Source organism: Equus quagga, chromosome 5 (genome assembly GCF_021613505.1).
Source record: "Equus quagga isolate Etosha38 chromosome 5, UCLA_HA_Equagga_1.0, whole genome shotgun sequence".
NCBI classification, from domain to species: Eukaryota; Metazoa; Chordata; class Mammalia; order Perissodactyla; family Equidae; genus Equus; species Equus quagga.
In genome coordinates, this window is record NC_060271.1 from 105,858,734 (window position 1) to 105,882,090 (window position 23,357).

The following is a 23,357-nucleotide window of genomic DNA, read 5'->3' on the forward strand; positions in this document are numbered from 1 at the left end:
CCTTAAACTATACATTATATAGCCCAACCCTGACTCCATCTCCTTGCATGACTATGATCCGAGGCTCATCCATCTTCTTTTATTGGCATTGACAGTCCACAGCAATGTATAGTCCAGAACAGAAATGCCCCTGCCTCTCCTTTCTGTTGATTCAATTCCCAGTAAACTCTTCTACTAGCTGTGCCTAGAAAATAACGTTTTCTGTTGGAACAATTATTCTAGTTAGTAGAGCTTAGCTATATGACCACACATTCACTTCTGATTCTAGAAGAACTACAACATGAGGTATTGTGCTTAACCCTAAAGGATACTCCATATAATTATATTTTCTTTACTGATTCAGAAGACTTTGGGGACCATATATTAATTCAGAGATATCTTTATAAACATCAATTATTTTCCCATAAATATGAAAAGATCAAGTTAATATAATGTTCCAGAAAATAATTACCAAACAATTATCTTGTTTTTGTGGGTTTCTTAGTTGCATACAGCAAACAGATTTGTTTCCAGCTGATAAATATGGTGCTTGTTTATTAGCAAATTTCTTTGCAAAATGTCATGCTGGAGTAGGGATGGGCTTTGTGGAGATATAGGACAAGGATCCTGGTCCTCTAAAGCATGCTGTGGCACAGGATAGGGACAGTCTAGGAAGTGGGTAATAACAAAATAAAGGCAGAACAACTCAAGGTAAAGCCTTAGGTGTAGAAGCTAAAGCTTGTGCAGAAATGAATATAGATGGGACTCAGTACCAGGCACTCAGATGGCTTTTTTTTCTTTCCTGAGGAAGATTGGCCCTGAGCTAACATCTGTGCCCATCTTCCTCCACTTTACATGTGGGATGCCTGCCACAGCATGGCTTGCCAAGTGGTGCCACGTCTGCACCCGGGATCTGACCCAGCGAACCCGGGGCCATCGAAGTGGAATGTGCGAACTTAACCACTGCACCACCTGGCCAGCCTCTCAGATGGCTTTTTAAAGTCCAGAGAAGAAAAAAGCCCTGTCATCCAGTGTGCTTACTGCCTAGTTTTCTAAACTTTTGCATCACTTGGTTCCTAGGACATCACATCTCCTCCAAAGTCAATGTTTGTTCTCCTCCAAAGTCAATAGCCATTTATTCTGGTTTCCTCCTCTGATTCTTGCTCTTCTGCTCAATCTTTAAATGTAGGAGTGCTCTGGGCTCAGTCCTCAGACCTCATCTCCTCTTATTTCTACTCTCACTCCTTATTTGATTCTAGCCAGTACTATGGGTTTTTAACAACCACACATATGCGAATAACACTCAAATTTTTATCTCAGGCAACAACCCTGAGTTCTAGACCCATATACTCAACTGAGAAGTCAACATCCCTACTTGGGTATCTAGTAGGCATCTCAAACTTAATACATTCAAAGCAAAACTTTTCATTTTTATCCCCTGGTTTCCCTATCTTAGTAAGTGGTAACTACATTCACCCTATTGCTGAATAGAAAAATCCATCTACCCCTGTTTATTCTCTTTTTCATATATCCCACTTTGATCCATCAGTTAATTCTGTTGTCTCTACCATCCAAATAGATCCCAAATTGGACCACTCGTCTCCCACTCCTAACATCCTAGTGAAAGCCAACAGCAACTCTCTCCACACTGGTCTCCCTGCTTCCGTCATGCCCCTAGAGCAATTCTCCACGGTGGACTCAGAGTGATCCCCTTTAAACATGGCACTCTTCTACTCAGAACCTTCCAGTAGCTTCTGGCACTCTTAGAATAAACTGTAACAACCTCTCATGGTCTTCATCTCATTTCCTATATTTCTGTTGCTTGTTCATTTGGCTCCAGCCACATTGGCTCCTGCTGTTTCTTTAAATGCAAATAAGCCAAATTTCTTTGGACCTCAGGGAATTAGCATTTTCTATGACATCTGCCAGGAATGCTCTCGCCCCAGAAATAGACTTCTCCTTTACTAATCTCTGAGTAAATGTTACCTTCTGAGGTAGGCCTTCTCTGACCACCTTACCTAAACCACTTCTTTGTCACTCTCTATCCCCATAACTTACTTAACTTTTTTCTAGGGCTTATTGCTGTCTAACTTTAGATTATATCTTTGTGTATTTTCAGTCTTCCTCAATTGAAGGCAAGCTTCATAGGGTTAAGACTTTCTTTCTCTATCCTTAAATGAATGCATTGGCTCCAACAGGTATCAAGAATTCACCCTCTGCAAAAACAAAGGAGTTTGGACAACAGTGCATGGTGGCCCCGGGGAAACGGAGACAGCACTCTGCTTTAGGCCTCGGGTTCAGAGCTTTTATAGGGTCTCCTTTGAAGAAGACAAGTGAAAATAAGTTATACATTGGGTGAAAAGAGTAATCTGCGAATAGGAAAAAAAACATAATTTGTGAAAGAGAACCAAACACTTGCATAAAAAATCAAAATGTTCCACAACTAACCTCAAAATGCTTTAATTGACTTGTAAATAATGCTTTTAATTTCTCATTACTTATTTATTTCCATGCTTTGAAACAAAATCAAAGCTCTTAGAGATAAAACAAGTCTGGGAATATGTTAAGATTGTTAACTATATCTCGAATAGAAAATTGCTTAGAGGAGGGAAATTCCTCCAAACCCCTCAAAAATTATGAAGCATCACAGAAATGTTTTTTTGGGGAAAGAGAATTGAAAGTAGGAGAATCTACAGCTTACGTAATGATCTAAAGGAAGCCGTAAGGCTTATTTTGTTTTTCTCCTAGTCAGTCGTCCTAAGACGGCAGTTCTCAAAGTGTGACCTCGGGATCCCTGAACATCTCGGAGACTCTTGCAGGCAGTCCCTAGGTCAATGCTATTTTCATAACAATATGAAGATGTTATTTGCCATTTCACTTTCATTTTCTCACAAGTCTGCACTGGAGTTTTCCAGAGGCTGCACGGTGTGTGATATTGCAACAGATTAAATAGAAAAGCAGATATGAAAATCCAGCAGCCCTCGCTTAAGCCAAACATTAGAAATATTTGCAAATATGGAAAACAAGATCATTCTTCTCACTAAATATTTTTGTTTTGGAAAATGTAGTTATTTTCATCAAAATATAGTATTTATGTTAACATGTAATCAGTATATCTTATTGTTGTTTTTATTGAATTAATAACTAAGTATTCACAAATTCTTAGTTTTAATTTCTAATACAATAAATATACATATAACCCACATCAGGAAAAGCTCTTTTGCATCCTCACTAATTTTTAAGGTACCATGGAGTCCACAAAGTTTGAGAACTGCTGACCTAAGACACTAAAGTATCGACAAATAGATTCCTAAATAAATACCTTCTAACGTAAATTTAAGACAATGAAGACATAGATATATTTTAACCTTGATCACTTTAGTGAAATATATTTCTCAGGACTCCAGGAAAATTATGACTTTTTTTTGCATCTATTATATCTTCCTGTTTCCACAAAGGTTTTTAGTGTAGACCCAGACAATTGTTTCAGCTTCTTTACCCCTGCAATTAACTAAAGCTTTCAAACATAATCCAAGTGGAAACCCACGGAAAGTTTTAAGATCTAGCCTTGTGGCCATGAGCACAGGCTTCCAGAACCAAACTGCTTCAATTTCCTCAACCCTTCTATGCTTCAGTTTATTTAGCTCTGAAGTATGGATGATATTAGTACCTAAATCAAAGGGCTGGTAAGAGAATTAAATAACTTCAGACTTATAAAGTATCCAGAACACTGCTAGGCACATTTCATAAATATTAGCTACTTTTATAGTTAATATAGAAATGTTAGTTACCATTATGTCATCACTGAGAATAATACCAAAATAATATCAGGAACTGTGAAAGAAAAAAGGAAAGCTGACGTTAAAACTTGCGGAAGTATTGGGATTTCAAAGTAATTAGAAATTGTAAAATAAATTTAATCTTACCAATGAGACAGTATCCTTTTCTGAGAAATTATATATGTTTTCATCCAAAAGTAAATTTCTCCTTCTGGTACTCTATCCAGTAACCACGTGATAAGGTTATATTATGCAGATGAAATATATGCCCCAAAGAAGAAAACAGAGACTGCACACTATGAAGATCAGGGCTTATAGAAAAGACAATCTCAGGGCCGCCCGGCGGAGCATTGGAAAGTGCACACGTTCCGCTTCGGCGACCCAGGGTTCACGGGTTGGGATCCCAGCTGCGGACATGGCACCACTTGGCAAGCCATGCTGTGGTAGGCATCCCGCATATAAAGTAGAGGAAGATGGGCACGGATATTAGCTCAGGGCCAGTCTTGTTCAGCAAAAAGAAGAGGATTAGCAGCAGATGTTAGCTCAAGGCTAATCTTCCTCACAAAAAAAAAGAAAGAAAAAGAGAAAATCTCTTCGTCCTAAGTATATCATCTCCTGATAACATTGCTTCCCAAGCCAGGGCGCCATATTTAAAACCATATGGCTGGAGGATAATTGCCCCGTCAAAGGATAATGAAAGTCAATGAAAACCAACCTTGTAGGAAGGCAGTCTATTGAGAGAGACAGTCTCATCATTTGCACTACAGGAAGGACAGCAGTGAGAATAGTCTTAAACGGAATATCCCATATCATGTAAATTAGTACTAGATCTATAATTTATAAAGTTATAATTGTGGCATGTTTTCAATCCTAAATTGATATATGCCTATATCTATATTGAATATCAATTCGTATGAGAATTAGGATCACTAAACAGAGTTTTGAGAGTGGCAGAATTTGGTTCAATATAAGAAGAAAATATGAAAGAGCAGAGTTGGTTGCCCCCCTTTTCTGAGGTAATGAGTTCTCCACCGTTGGGTGTATAAAAGGAAAAGTCTATATCTTTCTAACAGAAAAAAATCGTAGGCCCATCTAATTATACTGTTTATGCATTGCATTAATACTCTAGGAAACAAACCCATTACCCTTCAATTGTCTATAACAGAAATAAACTGCTCTATGTGGCAACCTATTTCATATTCTGGACAACTCTCATTGATTATTCCACAAATACTTAGAGACCAGACATTCTTTTGGGAACTTGAAATATAATAATGAACAAAACATAGAAAATCTCTGCCTTTACATGACATATTATTTTGAGACAAGGAAGGTTAATAAATAATAAGCGAGTAAAATATATATGTGTTAGAAGGTGTTATGTGCTATAAAGAAAAATAAAGCAAGGAAGAGAGAGAAGGAAAGTCGAATGGAGGTGAGAGGGTGTTAGCTGGTTAAATAACGAGGGAAGGACATTCCCAGAAGAAATGGAAGAAGTGGGAGTGAGGATATTAGGAAGATTCATATTTAGCCATGATTGAAATTTGCTATCTAAAATTATGCTAAATGAATTTAATTTGTTTATAATTAGGTATTTATTATGTTTAAGTCTTTACTATTCCAGGCTAAATATCTTCAGTTTTTTCATCATTTACCATGTACATGATTTCTAGATCCTCTGTGTCTTGGGTCTCTCCCTTGGACACACCTAGCCAGGAACACTATGCTCAAAAATGCAGAGCAGAATGGAAAATTACTCACCACCCCCATTGTGCATTCTGTCTTCTGGAATGAGCACTACTTCTTTCAGGATGCCTCCCTGACTCCCAAATATGAGTTATGTGTCCCCTCTATGCATTATCTTAGCCATATTATGCTGTATTGTAGCTCACCATAAACTTGGCAGGCTCCAGGCTGCCTTCTAAGCCAGAGATCCACAACAACAGACAGTGCGTATATTCTGTTCCATCACTGTGCTCGACACATAGAAGGTGTTTGCAAATATTTCTTGAGTTGGATGAATTAATATCCCTCACCAATCTAGCCGTCTATAATTTCAGTCTCCACTGGTTGGACATGTGAACTCGAGGAGGGCAGTAAGTTTCACTGCATTTCCTGCTAAACCCACAGCATCTAGATCCGGCCTGGTACATAGTAGGCACTCAAAAACCATTTGTTGGAGAACTATGCATCTTTGAAACAGCCAAGAGGAGTGTGGGGTAACAACAGCTAGGATTGGGTAATTGGCAAATAATTCTAAAAACTCAGCCTTATATTCACAGAGTGCTTTATGTTGTACCAAGTGCTTTCTCATGTGTTCTCGTACAATCTCACCAGCTCCGCAGGGTAGGTGGGATGGAATACTTCATTTCCACTCTATCAAAGAAGCAATTTTATGATGCGCACAGAGATTAAAGATGATTGTGAGTGGTAGATGTTATCAGGCTCGACTCCAGATCTTCCAGTTCAAGGTCTTATGGTTTTTTCCTCTACAGCACACAAAGACGAGTTTTCTGCAGGGTTGCCATGTAAAATGGACATTTCTTTCTCAGATGCAAGTCAGAAGGTCACTGTTGACAGCACTTGGTTTTCCATACCACTTGGATTCCTCTGCTTTCATGCCCATGTTTATAATGCCCCTGGTGTGTAGGTCAAGTCTGTTCACAGTCAAGCTCAGTCCATTCCTTTCCCAAGCCGGAAGAGTGCTCTGTCCTATATGCTTGACGCTCTGCCCTTTTCATCTATTAGATGCATCATAGCTGACTTTTAAAATTTCTTAATTTTTAAAGATTTGCCAGCATGATATAGAAACACACATGTTGAAGTTTTGATTAAAAAAATGAATCTTGCCCTATGTTGCCTAAGTTACCTGATATTTTCACTATTTGTAATTTCAAAAAAACCTGTTTCGAGTCATTGCAATTGCAGTAATCATTTCAGATTTCCTGTCAACCTTACTACCTTGGGGTGCATGAATAGGGTATTTCCAGACGCCTGTGGTTGGTAACTTCTTATTTTAATGAAAGGCGTGCTTTCTCTATATGACTGATGGAGAAACATTATTTTTAGGCAGCAATAGCAATCCAGTGTGCTTAGCTCACAATTTATTACAATCTCAGTACATAGGGTGATGGGGGACGCAGTGTGTCCCCCGTTCACAGGAGCTGAAATTGTGCTAGAGCTGCGCGAGTTTAGACATTGACGGATAAGGTAATTTATTCCAACAGAAATGTGGTGGCAGAGAATTAAGTAAGATATTCCCTGTGTGGTTAAGACCTGTCAGATAAGACTTTCAAGGTAGAAAAGAAGTGAATGGGACTAATATGGGAATGCAGTGGTCAAGCAGGCAAAAAACGGATTTTAGGGTAAAAAAATCCTGGATCCAAGTTCTACCTTAGGGGTTTATTTTCTGTGTAAACATGGGCTTTTCTCTTATCTGTAAAATAAGGTTATCAATACTTATATCAGAGGGTGGTTCTAGAGATTAAATAGCATAATATGTATAGAGTCTCCATGTACCACAGAACATTAGCAGTGGCGAAAGTTTCTATTTGAGAAACTAAACCTTCAGTGTAAAGTTTCCAGCATCCTGGTTCAGTGTAAAATCAGCAATTTCACAGGTGATAAGAAGCATCAAGTCGAGACACAAAATTTTAAAAGTTGGGTGGCAGAAATCATAGTAACAGCAAAACCACTTATCTGTAATCTATATGCATGTAATCTATATGACATTTTGTAACCTGCTTTTAACAGAATATTTGTTCACGTCAATATAGATCTATATTCTATATTGATCTACAAATCATTCCGTTCATGTCAACATGGATCTAAAATTCCATTTTTAATGGCTGCCCATGGTCTTCATAATGAGTTGGACAGCCTCTTGTTAGATTTAGATTGTTACACCTAACATTTAGATGTAACGTGTTACATTTAGATTGTTTGCAATAATTTTTTCCTATTATAAACAATGCTATGTTGAGTTTCTGTGCATTTATATTTGTGAATAATTTTAAATTATTTTCTTAGGATAAGCTACTTGAAATAGAATTATTCTGACTAAGGGTATGCACATTAAAAATTGTATAAAGTTTGCCAGATTGCCTTCTAGAAAAATGGTTTAAATTTAAACATAACAGAAAATTTTTAAGTCTCCACAAAGTATGGCACTTTAATTGAATTAATGCTGTTTTTAATTTTTAATGATATGTTGCTTTTCAAAGAGGGTAAAATATGTAAAACTGTGGATTAAATCAAATAAGAGAAAATAGGCAAATAGCATGTATAGGTATGATTTAGTGAAAGTATTAAAACACTGTTCAAATCAAACTTAGGGGACCCAAACAGTTGATGAGAGTGTAGAGGAGGAAAAAGAATTTTCCCTCTATCCTTCTTGGTTCCTGCCTGAGACCCTCCTGTAATAAAAGACAGATTAACAGGAGAAAAACAAGCAGCAGTTTAATAACATGAATACCTCATGTATACAGGGCAGCTACCCAGGAAAACCAAGTAGCTCCCTGAAATGGCCCAAGCCATCACCTTAAATATCATCTCCAGCTAAAGGCAAAAGAAAGATGTTGGTGGAGAGGGGAGTCTGGTTATGGGAAGTTACCAGGAAAAGAGCAGTCAACAAAGGTAAGGTTGTTATGCAGATTTAAGTCATTGCCTTCTCCATTGATAAGAGTGTCCAGAGATTTAGTCATCCTTCTCTCCCCGGTACAGAGAGGGAGCTGTTGTTAGTGCCATCAAGTCAATTCTGACTCTTAGCAACCCTGTGTACAGCAGAGCGGAACACTGCCCAATCTTCTTGCGCCATCCTCTCACCTTTCAGCTCTATATCAGACAATGCTCTGCTGCTATTCATAGGGCTTCTATGGCCCGTTTTTATGGAAGTGGGTGGCCGAGTCCTTTTTCCTAGTCTGTGTTATTCTGGAAGCTCCATTGAAACCTGTCCACCATGGGTGAACTTGCTGGTATTTGAAATAGCTTTCAAACGGCAAAGCTTTCAGCATCACAGCAACATGCAGCTGCCACAGAGAGGGAGACACCCGTACAAAATAGAAGTTTCTCTTATAATTGTAAATATCTCTTAACAAAAGGGTAACTTCTACTGGGTTTCCAGAGCTTCTCCCTGTGTCTGCTGTTTCTTAAAAATAATCAGCCTAAAATAACTCTCATGCCGAAGAGGCATATTTTGGGGTGGCAAATTCTCCTCCCATTCAAGAGAAAGTTTTTCTCTTAAGAATTCCAATTAGTAAATTATGAAGTAATGACAGATAAAATATTACCAATTTAAAATCTCTAATGAAATAAACAATCTAGGCAATAATCATCAATGGTTGCTAAAAACACTAGTTGGGGAACTTTATAATAGATGATTATTGCCTAGATTGTTTATTTCATTAGAGATTTTAAATTGGTAATATTTTCTCTTAATAGTAAAAAAAAATACATAAACACCACTTATTTTTAAATAAGTAAATGCCACTAGTTAGTGTTATCTCAAAGTTAATCTCTCCAGAGAACATGAATGACTATATTTTGAACGAGATAAAGAAAATTCCCAGTCGTGGAGTAGGATGCTGATAATTCCCTATCACCTCTCCTATAAGGTACAATGTGGTCCAAATGATGGAAAGTGAGCCTTGAAACCAAGAGTAAGCACTGAGACTTAGTATCACAAAATCTCAATGTTTGAATGGGGAAAGAAACAGAAATCAATTCCACACTCCCATTCTACAGGTAATCAACCTGAGATCCAGGAACCTGGAGCAATTTGCTTGAAGTTATAACCCATAGTTAATAGTACTTAAATTTATTTTTGCACTGTCATATTGTCCTATATGAAAAAGTCTTTATTCCAGTTTTGTTATCAAAAATTTATTTTGTGCAGGTTACAAAGGTGATAGCATAAAAATTTAATATCATGAATGTAATAGATCAAGATGGTGTACCTGCCAGTGAATGCGAAAGTGTCAAGAAAGCCACCATTGTTTTCTTTGGGAAAAAACCGAAAGCAATCAGGAGTTAATTAAAGTGGACAGCATTCTGAAGGGAATAACAAGGACAAAAGTTATTTATGTGAATGTCAAATGCAAAGAGATATTATATGACCTTTAATTAAGGAAGAAATAGTCTCTAAAAGGAGCAGAAGGTAGCAAATCATTAGTCTATAGAAGAGACAAAAGGAGACAAAGGCAGCAGCTACCACTGTGTTTAATTGAGGGGAGAAAGAAAATTTAGAGTAGTGAATGAAACAGTTTAGCCTTCTACCTTCCTTCCCTCCATACTTTGTAGCACTTAATATCACCATTACCCGCTTGTCAGAAGCAACTCTAATCATGACAATGCAGACCTTTGTTTAGGAAGGCGGTGCTACTGTGTGAGTTATAGATGATGCTCTAGAGGGCACATCCTTTAAGTTTGAATCAGTCCTTTAGTAATGAGATTGGGTTTGCATCCATCCCCTACCACATTCTCAGCTCTGAGCAGGAGACATTTTCAGGATGGGCAGTTCGGGGTTAATAGCAGAGTCTTTGGACAGGTGAAAATTAAAGCTGAACAACCCTCCTGGGGGTCAGCTACATACTATACAGGGCGTGATAAACACTGGGTTCTAATCATTTAGCCTCCAGCCAGCCTTGGGAACTTCACGCCTCTCCTTTCAGAGGATTTAATAACTGCTCCCCTGGTGTGCGCCAGGTGGGATCTCACTCTTGCATTAATCCACCTTTTGAAACACTTATCCAGCTTCTTTCTTTCTCTCCATATTTTGTTTTTAGATCACCAGTTCCTATAAAACATATCATTAACTAATCTCAATATCTAGAAACTATTATAGCTAATGTTTTCTTGGGCCATTTATAAATGAGTAAATGAGGTCAAGTAATCATTAATAGTTTTTTCAGGTACATTATACAAGTGAACGAAGAAGTTAAGCATCATCCATTGGAAATATAGAGACCAAGTCAAAATTTCCAGCATCTGTCCTCCTTGGGTTGGGGATGGGGTGGGAAGGAGGGAACATTCAACCAACTAACAAGAACTATTAAGTATTCTTATATGCACAGCAGGGACCTGAGGATTGTGGAATGCAAGAAGGTACAGAATCATAATTCGTTTCATTACGAACACTTTATACTTATCATACCAAATGATTCTCACAATAGTGTCAAAAGAAGTAGAAAAGCTATTAGTATCTTCAGTTTGCAAGGGAAGCAAGGCTCAGAGCAGTTGTGAGTTTACCAGCAACTAGTTAGTAGCAGAACTGGAACTACACATTCTTTCCACTCTTCAGGGAGGCGGCAGGTCGCTAACCATCCAACTGGACATAAAAGCTGCAAGGAGGACCCTGGAGTGATTTTCCAGGGATGGGCTCCTTTCCTGCCAAGGCTCCCTGAAGGGGAAATCAGCTCAGAAAATTTTCAGTCATTTTTACTTATCAAAAGGCCTCATCATTGCAATTGACTCGTTCCTACTCATTGTTAAATTTCAATCTCATAATCAATTCAAATTTCTTCTCCAACTCCTGCCTTTGCCACAACAAACTATATTTGTAAAGCTTAGAGAGTTACAAACCTGGAGAGATTATCAATTCCTTCGGATCCAATTTCCTCCTTTTATAATGAATATGCTATAGCAAAATCATTATTCTGAAATAAAATTAATTGATAACATAACCTATTCTATGAACAATTTTTTCAAATTCTGTATAATAGTCTAACTGTAATATAAAAGGGGAATAAATGCCAATATTTTATAATACACTAATAAATTATTCAATTTATGAAACTCAGGTATGACCATTCTGGAAGATACGGTGGAGCAGTCAGATGCTCGTCCCATTATATAGAACCACCTAGAGGGCAACAGCTACAAATGCTGGTTAACAAGCAATGCTGACATCAGCGAAATGATTTTCCAAGATGGTGAACAGCTCTTCTTAAATTCCAAATAAGACAAAGTAAAATCTTTCCTCAATATACACAGTAGTTACATTCCTGGAAAAAATCAGTGTGAGTTAAAATGTGCATAAGATACTTAGTTCTTACAGAAAAAACGGAGTGAGGTTCTAGGCTCAGATAACACGTTTTTCACCTACATGAGTGCCCTGTAGAAGATCTGGCAGTTATAGGGAATGAAGGACAGTTATTCATTGTATGTGACTGTATCACATATTGCAAGATGTGCTCATCCCTGGCCGTGGCCCAATAAATGTCCATAGCAATTTCCATGTTCTTGTGACAACAATGAAACATCCTCCGTGAATTTCCAAATTGCCCGGAAGGAGCGGTACCGCCCCAGTTAAGAACCACTGCTCTAGAGACTTGGAGAGGAAGCGGGTATGGTCTACCTTCTCCCCACCCTCCTTCTTCTTCACTCCTATTGTGTTCAGCCGGGGAGGGAGGGGAGGAATGCCTCTTATCGCAAGGTTGCAGGTCCTTCTTGTGAGTCCTTGCTGTTGACCCATCTTATATGTTCAATGTGGTAGTGTAAAGTCCTCAACTGTCCCCAGTGAAGAGGGACCTCTTACTCAGCATCTCCTCCAAGCTTTGAGGATCTTCTGTGTGGTTTGACTACTATTTTAGGTTCACCCTCAATGGGTGGCCTCACACAAAATCCATCTCATGTCCTGCAGTGGAGTCCTTGGCAGCCCCAGTCTCCTCTCCCCACTATAGCCCCACTGCTGAGACCCAACCCCATTTCTCCCCAGTGGTCTTTCCCATACTCCAGGAGTACACGATGTAGAAGGAAATCAAATGCCAGTCTCTTCTTGCAATCTTCAAAGCAATTCTTTTGGGAGCCTCCTCTCTTTACTTCAAAGACGAGGAACTAGCTGGGTACTCTCCTCCCATAACTCCTAACAGAGTGGGTAGTGTGATGGGTGTGGTCGCTGATTTGTTTATATACCACAACGCAGAAAGTTTTACTTCAAATAAACAGGTAGGAATCTTAAAGTTACAAAATGCATTGCTTCCATTCCAGAACTGAGTCAGTGCTTTTTGCTCACTTTGGTTATCAGTATTTCTTCTTACCCACAAGTACGAGTGAGTCATTTAGAAGAGCATGTCTGGAAGCGATCTTGATCTTAAGAAAAAGATCAAAAGACCAAGCCCTACAGTTCTGCACAGGCGGGCCTGCCTTACCCTTTAGCTCCTGCTAACACCTTCTCTCCCTCTCTTTCTGTGCTTTACACCCTCTGACCTCCTTCTAGTTCCTTGAGTGCTCCTTGTCACCCCAGGGCCTTTGCACCTGAAGCTTCTTCTGTCTAGAAGTAAAGTGAGGTCATACTCCTCTTCTCCTAGCCAGTTCCCAGTCCTCTTTTAGAGCTTTATAGACTCTCCTAAAAAAGGTCAGCTCTTTCAGTTAAAAAAATTATGTAATTTGGTTACTATCTCTTTTCTTCCCCAAAATGAAAGCTCCATTTATTCATGTGTTCACTGATTATTCCCTTATGTATAATTCAGCGTCTTGCTTAATAGTCACTCAAAAATACTCAGTAAAGGAGTGACTGAATGAATGATTGTTATCTATGATTATATAGCTAGCAGGTAACTACCAAAATTCAAGTCCATTTCAGCAAAATTCAAGCTCATATCTGCTCTGATCATGAGACACTGCCTCTAGCAGAAAAAGGAGAGAAGGTTGCAGACTTGTCAGGAAATTCATTAGGCATGTTTCTAATATTAGTATTTATATGTAAATCAAATTGTATTTTATTTATTTAAATAAATTTATTTAAACATTTAATTTTAATTAATCATTAAATACATTGCATTTAGTTAAGTAAAATAAGTAACATTTTACCTTAAAACGAGGTTAAACATCTAAAAATCTAACATATGCTCTCCATTTTAAAAATATATTTTATAATGTCAAGTAGTGCTGGTGTTAAATTAACACTAGATTTCTTATAACGATGAATGTACAGGTTTTAGTTTATGTCAGATTAAGGGTCTATCACAAGAGATGTCAGAAATATACATGAAAAACCAAACCAATTAATTTTATCTTTGGATCTGTTATCCAACAAGTAAGACTGCTTTTAGCAAAACAATGTTCTTCTGAATATATATATATACACACATACATATCTATATATGTATATATACATGATCAAAAGACAAAAAGATTTGATTAAATCTTATGCTTATGTTCAGGTTTCCTTCACTGATTCTGTACATTTCTAAAATACTATTAAAAGCAGCTGTAGTTGGGGGAAGCAAAAGGCTCTTTATAAAGTCTGTACTTCAAACTTGGCTCCTCTAGGCTTCCCCACACAGTCGACGTAAATGTCTGGAGATTTACTAGTGGAGTGGTGGGTGGGGTGGGTGTAGGGGGAGAGAATCTTTTCACCTGCTCCCTAGTTGCAATTTCCGTCTATGTTGTGGAAAGAAGACCAGATATTCTCAGCTTCCTATAACCCATTTAGAAGGCAGCCACCCAGCCAGGGGGCAGGCAGTGGGAGCAGTAAACTTAAGGTGCAAAGAATAAGGGGGTGCGTTGTCTGTAGAGACTTTAAGCACAATAATAAAACCAACTCAGGGTCATCTCTTTATTATCACGATGCGTCATCTATGTGATGAAATTCTCTCCCTGCCTGCTGGAGCGAACTACCCACCACATACACACTTTAGTTCGCTCCTCTTAAAGGAGACTTTTTTCCTAAAATACTAACAGCCTTATAGAAATCATACGTGTTCCAACTGAAACCATCCAGAATGATTCCCCTGAAAATAAACACTCAGTATTTTTTTAAAATACTGGGCTGTGGGGCTGGCCTGGTTGCGCAGCGGTTAGTGCACACGTTCCGCTTCTTGCCAGGCCGGGGTCGCCGGCCCGGATCCCCGGTGCGGACATGGCACTGCTTGGCAAAAGCCATGCTGTGGTAGGCATCCCACGTATAAAGTAGAGGAAGATGGGTATGGATGTTAGCTCAGGGTCAGTCTTCCTCAGGAAAAAGAGGAGGATTGGCAGTAGTTAGCTCAGGGCTAATCTTCCTCAAGTTAACAAAATAAAAAAAAACTACTGGGCTGAGGTGGGGGTGAGGAAGGTAATGGGACCTGGCCAAGAATCGAGCCAAAAAGAGAAAAACTATATTCTTCCCTTTCTTCTCCAGTCATTGTTTAGAGTCCCCCCCTTGGGCTTTCTGTGAGATGATTATAATCATCTCCTGACTGGTCTCTTTATCCCACACTGTGCCCACTTTAGCACATCTCATACACTCCTAAAGATGCATCTTCAAAAAGCACATGTCTGGCTCCAGCACTCACCCGTTTGAAAATCTTCAGAGACTAATTCTAGCTATGAGGCTATACTCCTAGAGGTCATGGCCAGTGTCTAATTCCTGTTTTAATCACCACAGGATTTAGCTCATGGTTCTGAAGCGTGTAGTTACTCTCTATTTTGCTGCCTGAATATTTAAAAAGTTAGCCAGTAAATGTGCTGCAAAATTTCCTTTAAATGATTGCCCCAAAATGAGGCATGTTCCATTCATTTGTATAATTATTCAAAATTTAAAGTATTTACTCAAATATTTTAAATATTTTGCTTATTTATTGATGATCTATTGTAACTTAGGTAGGCACTTTGCTGTGTTGAATAAGTTTCCATCCAAAATCTACTGTTTCTTGAGCAATTTCTACATTCAGAGGGGTTTTTTGACAAAAGAAACAGGAAGACAAAAAACCCGCCTCTCTTAAGATTCATAAGATACATAATTTAAGTATCTTTTTTAGGCTTCAAATCTATCATTGTTCATTTCAAAAGAGAGTAGCGCATGGGTCACAGTCTGCTTCAGCCTATGAGCCTCTAAGTAGACTTGAAAGCAAGTATATAAGACCCGGCAAATAAAAGACCATGAATGTTAAATGACATTAGAAAAATAAGAGGTCAGCTGTTATTTCCATGAGTTATTTGCAAATTTGCAAATGGGATTTTCCAATAATTAGATATTTGGTCACAGCCAAGAATCATGAATGCGAGTGAGTGTGTGAGTTTGTGTGAGAGTGGGTGTGTGAGGGGTATGTATGTGTGTGTGCGCTACATGTATTGGGTAATCTCAGACAAGAATGTAGGAAGAAGGCAAAAGGAGGGGTGACAAAGTCATGGAGGGAAGCACTGGAACCATCGCTAAGTTACACCTGTGTGAGCCCCCTCCCTCCTCACCAACGCTGTTGACTTTGTGGCAAGAGATTCACCCATAAGAACTCAATTGTTTAAAGTTTGCAATCCAGTTGCATTAATAAGATGCTGTTCTTTAAATAAAACCAGAAGGGGGGGGTCAGAATTCTTGCTTCAACTCTGCCTTAGAAGGAACACAAGCATTTTATGTGCAACCTCTGGGAGCTGTCTTTTTGGAACAACTCTTGGGTTTATATTGTACGAATGTGCTCCTGAATGCAGAGATGCAGGCAGTGTGCCCACGCCTCTGCAGCTAGCCCTCATGAAGGCCGGCGGCTTTGAGGCGGGAACTCCTAAAGGAACCTCGACTCGGGGCAGAAACAAAGTATGAAACAAACAAAACACTGCGCTGTATCATTTCATCGGTTTGGGAGTCTCAAAAAAGGGGCGACACTGTCAATGAGACATCCTAACTCCGTTCAGGTCTCTGCAAAGCTGACCACCTAAACCAGGACTTGGTGGCAGAAGATTCTATATTATTTTCTTAGCTTCATTTCTTTCATAGCAGTATCTCCATTTGAGATCCTTTCATGTGCTAATTTGTTTGTTTTGCTTATTGCCTGTTGTTTTTGAACAGAATGTAAGTCCCGGGAGGGTGGGAACTTTGCCTGGTGTTTTTGCTGTTGTATCTCCCGGGTCTGGGACAGCGCCTGGCCCAGAGTAGATCCTCATAAATCTTTGCTGAATGAATACATGAAGAAATGAATGACCAAGTGAATTAATATGACTATTCTCAACTGCGTTTTATTTATCTCTGCTCTGCTCAGTTTTTTGCCTTTAATAAGAGTTGCTTGATGGCTGACTTTGAACATATCAGGAAGTTCGCAGTTTCCTTGATTTTTGAAAAATAATAAATGAAAATACAAATATAATACCCATAAAATATATGCCCAAAGAGCCCCTCTTCACAGGAAATCAGAGAGTCTCTGACATGCTTACAACTTTGATCAAACAAGAGCTTATAAGTAATTCCTGAGATAACAGGCAATGGGGCAGTTTACAGGCACAAGCCTGAGGCTGGGTCAGATTGCCATCTCTGTGTGGTCTGGCCTCCTGCAAAGTCACAGACAATCTGTCTGTCATCACAGAACAGGTGGCCAGGCAGGACCGTGGGTGTGGATATGGTGACGATGTCAGTTGCTAACCAGGGCCTGCATTGTAGCTACAAGGAGATGATTGGTATTAAGTTGCAATTTGCGCTGGACAGGAGCCAGAGTTTACCCGATAACCAAAATCCATCTTCTGTCCACATAGGCCAGTCCCCCTACAGGGGACAATATGTGTTTTATTAATTCATCTACCATACACCAGAAACTGCTCTAGATGCTGGGGATGAAGTGTTCAAAAAGGCAGACAGAGGCCCTGCAGCTGTGGACTTGACTTTCTTGATCATATCTTCCAATCCGCTAATACGTCTTTGTTAGGTCAATTACAATAGCCACCTGCGCCTCTTGGAGACTCAAAAGGGCCCTCAAACATTTGTAAGTTCTCTTAAATTTCTCAGAAAAATCTCTATTTTTATATTCTATTAAATAGCAATGTTCAATGGAGCAGCGTAATAGCAACAGCATTGCGTCGGATGTAAGGAGATTTTTTCCCTTGTCTTTACCACGAATTAGCTATTTGATGGTAGGCCAGTGGTTCTCAGTTCTGACTGAACCTTAGAACTACCCAGGGAGCTTAAAAAAAATCCCTGTGCCCATGCTCCACTTCAGACCAATAGGAAGACAATCTCCAAGAGTGGGCCTGGGCTGCGATATTATTTTAAAACAATGCAACTGATACTCCTGGGTAGCCAGGGTTGGGCAAATCTTGTACTTTCTTTCTCAGTCTGTAATTACAGCTCATCTAACTAGTTCATAAGGATTTCTCATATAAAAATTAGGTTGTAAATGCCAAATAATTTTAATATCTACACAAATAACTTGTTTATTTTGGCCTACACTCTCAAATATTCTGAAACATATCCAAAGATGGCTAAGCTTTTTTTGTGTGACAGGGTAATATTTTAAGAGAAAGGGAAAAAAGAATGTAGTTTCCGAACTTTTCTTGCGCATGATTGCTAAGGACTCGTTAGGTCACACTACGTAAGATTCTGAGTTTTTAAAGAGGTGAAAGTATATAGTTTCATTATTTCCAGACATTTCCAGTTGTAGCAGAATCAGCATCATTAAAACCAGGGATCAAGACATCCATAAATTCAGTCTATTTTCCCCTTAAGTATCTTGTTATGAACATTTTCAAGGGCTACTGTCTGGGCACTGCAGTAACCACTAAAACACTGGCCGTTCTCAGAAGATTCTAATCAGTGGCCAGCAATTGAAGGAGCAGTGAGGGAGCTATACATCATAGACAATGCCTTAGACAAGAGATTTATTGAAAAAGCTGAAGTGCAATCTCTCAGGGACATTGTTTCAGAAGAGGATTGCAAGGAACAACTGCCTGGTACAGAGCACCCCAGGGCCTTCCTGTTGAGTCCCCATTGATGGAGAATCCTTGAATCAGTGTTGAGGAAAGTTTGTGCAAACTTAGCAAAGAAGTTTATGCCCTACAGTTAAGATCTTCTCTTAATAAAATTAATGTGACAAGCAAAATCTTTGTTGCAGTGAAATTTCTTTAAAAGGCCTCTATTGGAAATTAAACTCTCAGATTATAATAGAGATGGAATCAAGCTGATATTCAGATATAAAGGAAAAGAAATATTGTGATCTAGCAAGAATATGGTGTTCCCCATAATCAATCATGTAACCACACTCTGTACTTACAAAATCACAAGCAGCTTCTTTCATTACAGAGAAAGTACTCTCGTACTCTAGAGGCATCCATTGTCCTGGATTATTCACTGGATAGAATTCTGCATAACAAAAATAATAGCATAATCATTATCGATAATGAAAGGGCCTGATTATGTAGAACCTAATGATATAGAAACTTTGTTTTCTTTATGGATATCATTTTTGTGGAACTTTACCAATCATAGTAATAACAACATCATTTATTGATGTGATTAGGAACTATGTCAAGCATGTTACATACATTTTATTCTTCCTATAACTCCTTGAAGGAGATTCTATGATCTGGTTTTCCAGACAAGGATGTTGTAACTCAGAGAGTTTAAGGAACTTCTCCAAGTTCACACAGCCAGAGGTGAGATTCAAACCCAGATATTCTGACTCCAAAGCCTTAACTCTAACCAGTTTCTGTTCTTTTCTGACCTACTGGTTGCTCTAAACAATGATTCTGCCACTGAATTACTCATTGGTAACCTCACCATTGGTAAGGTTGTGGGATACAGACTAGATTATGTCCTTCATGTAATAAGGAGCAGAAATGAAAAATGAAAGTGTCAGGATTTTGTACAAGTCCAACCGTCGACTATAAGTTGCTCAAATGCAGAAGTGCAGGCCCCTGGTGTCCAAAGACTGTGACAAATTCAGAGGAAGTGGGTGACCCCACAGCGATGGAGCCCAGGGGAGGATGGGTTATAACTGTGAGTCTACCAGGAAACTGCTCCCACCCAGCAGCTGGGCCCACTTAGGAGATGGGGTTTAAGGGTGGTGCTCAACCATCAAAACAAAACAGAGAAGTAAATCTTACTTGCAGGAACAAGAACCCAGGGAGGAGGAACCTTGGCACTTAGAAGTCAACAAAAAATCCCCATAGTCACCCCTGAAGCAAAAATCCCTGGATCCAATCAATGCAAAGAAAACCTGGCCCACCAGTCCACCTGAGGTTCTAGGTGTGGGAAAATAGCTAATGCTAAACTCCTCTTGCTGGCTGGGCTGGGCGCTATACTACTTTTTCTTATGTAAAAATTAGTATCAGACTGAGCCCAAGAATGAGCAGATTGCTGAGTGGTGAAGACTGGCAGAATAGGAAATGAGGTGGAGAATGAATAATTCTACATTAACACACTTAAGAAGCCCCACCACTGAAAAAGACAGTAGCGGTACCTCTCACCTAAGCAATTTAAAGTGAAAATGTAAGGAATTACAATAAAATACTTGTTTTCCCTATGATGAAAATTACTGGGTGTTTTAGTAAAATACTTTTAAAAATTGAGGGTACCCTTGATCACATGTCTGATTTTTCTGTAGACTAGATAAAAAAACTAGAGCCTAATTCACAACATCGTCACTTGAGCTAAAAATGAGTTTACTAAGAGACCCCTGAAGGTCTTCAGGGAAACAGTTCATTAGAATCTGAACAGTCTTTAGAATACGTGTGTCAAATCTTAGTGATATCCCCATGGAGTTCCCAGAGTGGCCAAGGCATACTGCTTTGGATAGATATCAGTGGAGACCCATAGCTCTGAGTCTCAAGTCCAAGGAAAGAATGGCAATCAGTATTCAAGAATACAATTAAGAAGTACTGTTGCCATTGGAATGTAAATCACCACCTTCCTACATATAATATTTCTTCTTTCCAAAGCATAGCCTGCAGCAGCCTCACCATTTCCTTACCTAGAGCCTTGTGCCAGCGATGTAGCCTTTGACAATTCTTGCAATAAAAATCCAGCCATGTATGACATTTAGGAGGGAGCAAAAGGTTTGATTTGCCTTGGGGCCCTGCAACCCTCTTAAAGATGCCTTTAATGAGAAATGAAAGGAAAAAAAAAAAGTTAGGGGTTCAGAAATTGAGCCAAAACAAGAAGGGTGCCAAATTAATAGGCACGAGGCTGCCTTTTAATGGTTCTAGGTAAAGGGAGGACCATCTAATGTAGATTTTTCCCCCCAAGAATTTAAATTAACCTAAATATCAGTCTAGATTGAAAGGATGAGGAATAAAGAGGACCAAGAGGTAGCCTTAATGCCTTCTCAGCTGCTCAGAAGACGGACTTTTGGCACCACTGGAATACAGACATTTAAGAATAGGGCTCTAGGGGCTGAACCTGGTGGCACAGTGGTTAAGTTCGCACGTTCTGCTTTGGCATCCTGGGGTCTGGTGGTTCAGATCCCAGGTGCGGACATGCCACCACTTGGCAAGCCATGCTATGACAGGCGTCCCACATATAAAGTAGAGGAAGATGGGCACGGATGTTAGCTCAGGGCCAGTCTTCCTCAGAAAAAAGAGGAGGATAGGCAGATGTTAGCTCAGGGCTAATCTTCATCGAAAAAATGAACAAATAAATAAAAAAGAACAGGACTCTTGTCACCTCAGGTCACAAGCGTGCTTACGCTCTCAAGAAAACCTGAGTTTTCCTAAGTGGTCCATAATAGCAATAACGGGCCACACCTTTTCCACAAAATCTATCCCAATGAGATGTAGTCCACTCACATTTTCATTTAGCTCTTTCACTCAGCTCCTTCACTTAGCTTTGTCCTATTTCCTATGGGTGGAGTATGTAGTTATATGCTTTTCTCAGTGTCATTTAGAAAGCTGACGCTTCTGTCCAAGCCCCTTCCATTGAATGTGAGCCAAATGTCTGCCTCTTGCACTCCGTTGAAGTCAGGACCCTAAGTAATTCTTGGCTGAGGACGCACTCTAACAGAGAGATGGTGACCTTCTGTGTCTCCCCACATGTCATTCTGTTTACACCCACTAGTCAGTGCAGTCTAACAAAAAGTTTGTGTGGAGAGTGTCTTCCAAGAAAATTTAACTCACAGTGAGGAAAGGAAAATGTTCTTAGAGAGGAATGATTCCTGGGAATATACAAGACAAGAAGCAGCTTGGAGTTTCCTCCAGCAAGCTGAGTGTCCACAACCACCAGATGGACGCAACAGACCCTCGCTCATTAAAGTGTGGTCCTCATGCAGGCCCCATCGACATCACTTGTAAGTTTGCTAGAAATGCAGATCCCAGGCCTGTTCCAGCCCGACTGCATAAGAACCCACAATGTGCACGTGATCCATAGGCACATTCGTGTTTGAGGAGTATTGACCTGGAACAGTGGTTCTCAACCTTGGTTATGCATAGGAACCAACCAGGGAACATGAAAAAAATTACTGATGCCTGGGTCCCACCCCCAGAGATTCCAAGTTAATCGGTCTGGAGTGTGACCTAAGCGCTGGGGTTTTTAAAAGCTCCCAAGGAGATTCTGAGGTGCCTTCAAGGTCGAGAGCCACCGGCATAGAGGCAGCAGAAGGCAGCTTTCATTCCCCCTCTTCACCTTATAGTCAAACAGTGGGATTCCTGGAGGCAGAATCTCTCTTCTCCTACGGCCTGGAGGCCCCAGAGCTGCACTGTAAGTACGGGGGAAGAATCCTACTGAGGAATTAACTTTCTGCCTAATGCTCCGCAGCTCCCTCCTTCTCCCACCTTCCCCACATGGCTACTCCTGATCCTGCACACCTGGGCTAACCACACCAGTGGTGAATATCAACTGGTGCTTTAACAATACAAACTTGGGAGTCCCACTTGAAAGCAACAACATCAGAGTCTCAAGACTGGATGCTAAAATCTGCATTTTTAACAAGCTTCCCAGGTATGACTGATGTGCATCCAGGTTTGTGAACTCCACAGTAGGTCTAGCCTCTCAGCCTGCCAAGTCATTAAGGATTTGTAAAGATGAATGAGCTGTCAAGAGAGCAAGGGCCTGATGCAATGCTCCTTTATTAATTATGGGGAAGTGATGTATTGGCAATGATAATGCTTCTCTTGGAAAGGGCAATGAATGGTTCGTCGATTGCTGCATTAGATCTTTCCCAACTCAACCTTAATGCTCAGCTTTTACTCCTCTCTGTAGTTTAAAAGCTGCACGGCTTTCACGTTAAACAGCCTCATGGTCTGTATTCCCAGGTGAGCTGCAATCTTTGAGGGAAATACCAACACGGAGAATCTCTCTGAGTTCTTGGCTGGGGAATACCTCTCCCCCAACCCCCATATCCTTATCTGCTTGTATCAGCAGCTACTAGCCAGCGTATTGCTATGCATGTCTGACATGCAGGAAAAACACGGACTGAGGATTTCAGAGAAAATCACTGAGAAATCCTCAGATCCCTTTGCTCAAAGAGAGCTTCCATTAGCAGGGGGCTAGAAAGTGGAGGAAGAAAGATGTATCTGGATTGACAATTTCAGAGGTGAGAAACAGGTAGGCGAATTGGGGTTGAGGTTCTGTCTGTGGGTGAGGCGAGGAAGGCTGACCAGAAAAGTTGCAGTGCCCGTCTGCGCGTGCCATCGAAGGGCTGGGTGCTGGAAAGAGCGCTAGCGCGGGGCCAGCACGCACTGCAGGGCCGGGAGCCGGGGGCAAACCGAAAACGCTCAGCGGCACAGGCTGGGAGGCTGCAAGAGCGCCCCAGCCGCTCGGTGCTCCAGAGGCGCGCCCGCTCTATCCCAGGCGGCCGCCCGGGGCCCGGGGCGCCGGGACGCGCCGGTCGCGGCGGCCGCGGGGCCGAGCGCGCGTGTGAGCGGCGGGCGGGCGAGCGTGCACCCTCCCAGCCTGTGCCGCTGAGCGTTTTCGGTTTGCCCCCGGCTCCC

The 23,357-nt window shown here is 40.3% G+C and overlaps 1 protein-coding gene across 2 annotated transcripts in view; it reads left to right on the forward strand.

The window, feature by feature from the left end:
• Positions 1 to 23,357, forward strand: part of SLC8A1 (solute carrier family 8 member A1) — a 372,033-nt gene that overhangs the window by 35,691 nt on the left and 312,985 nt on the right. The window lies entirely within an intron of this gene.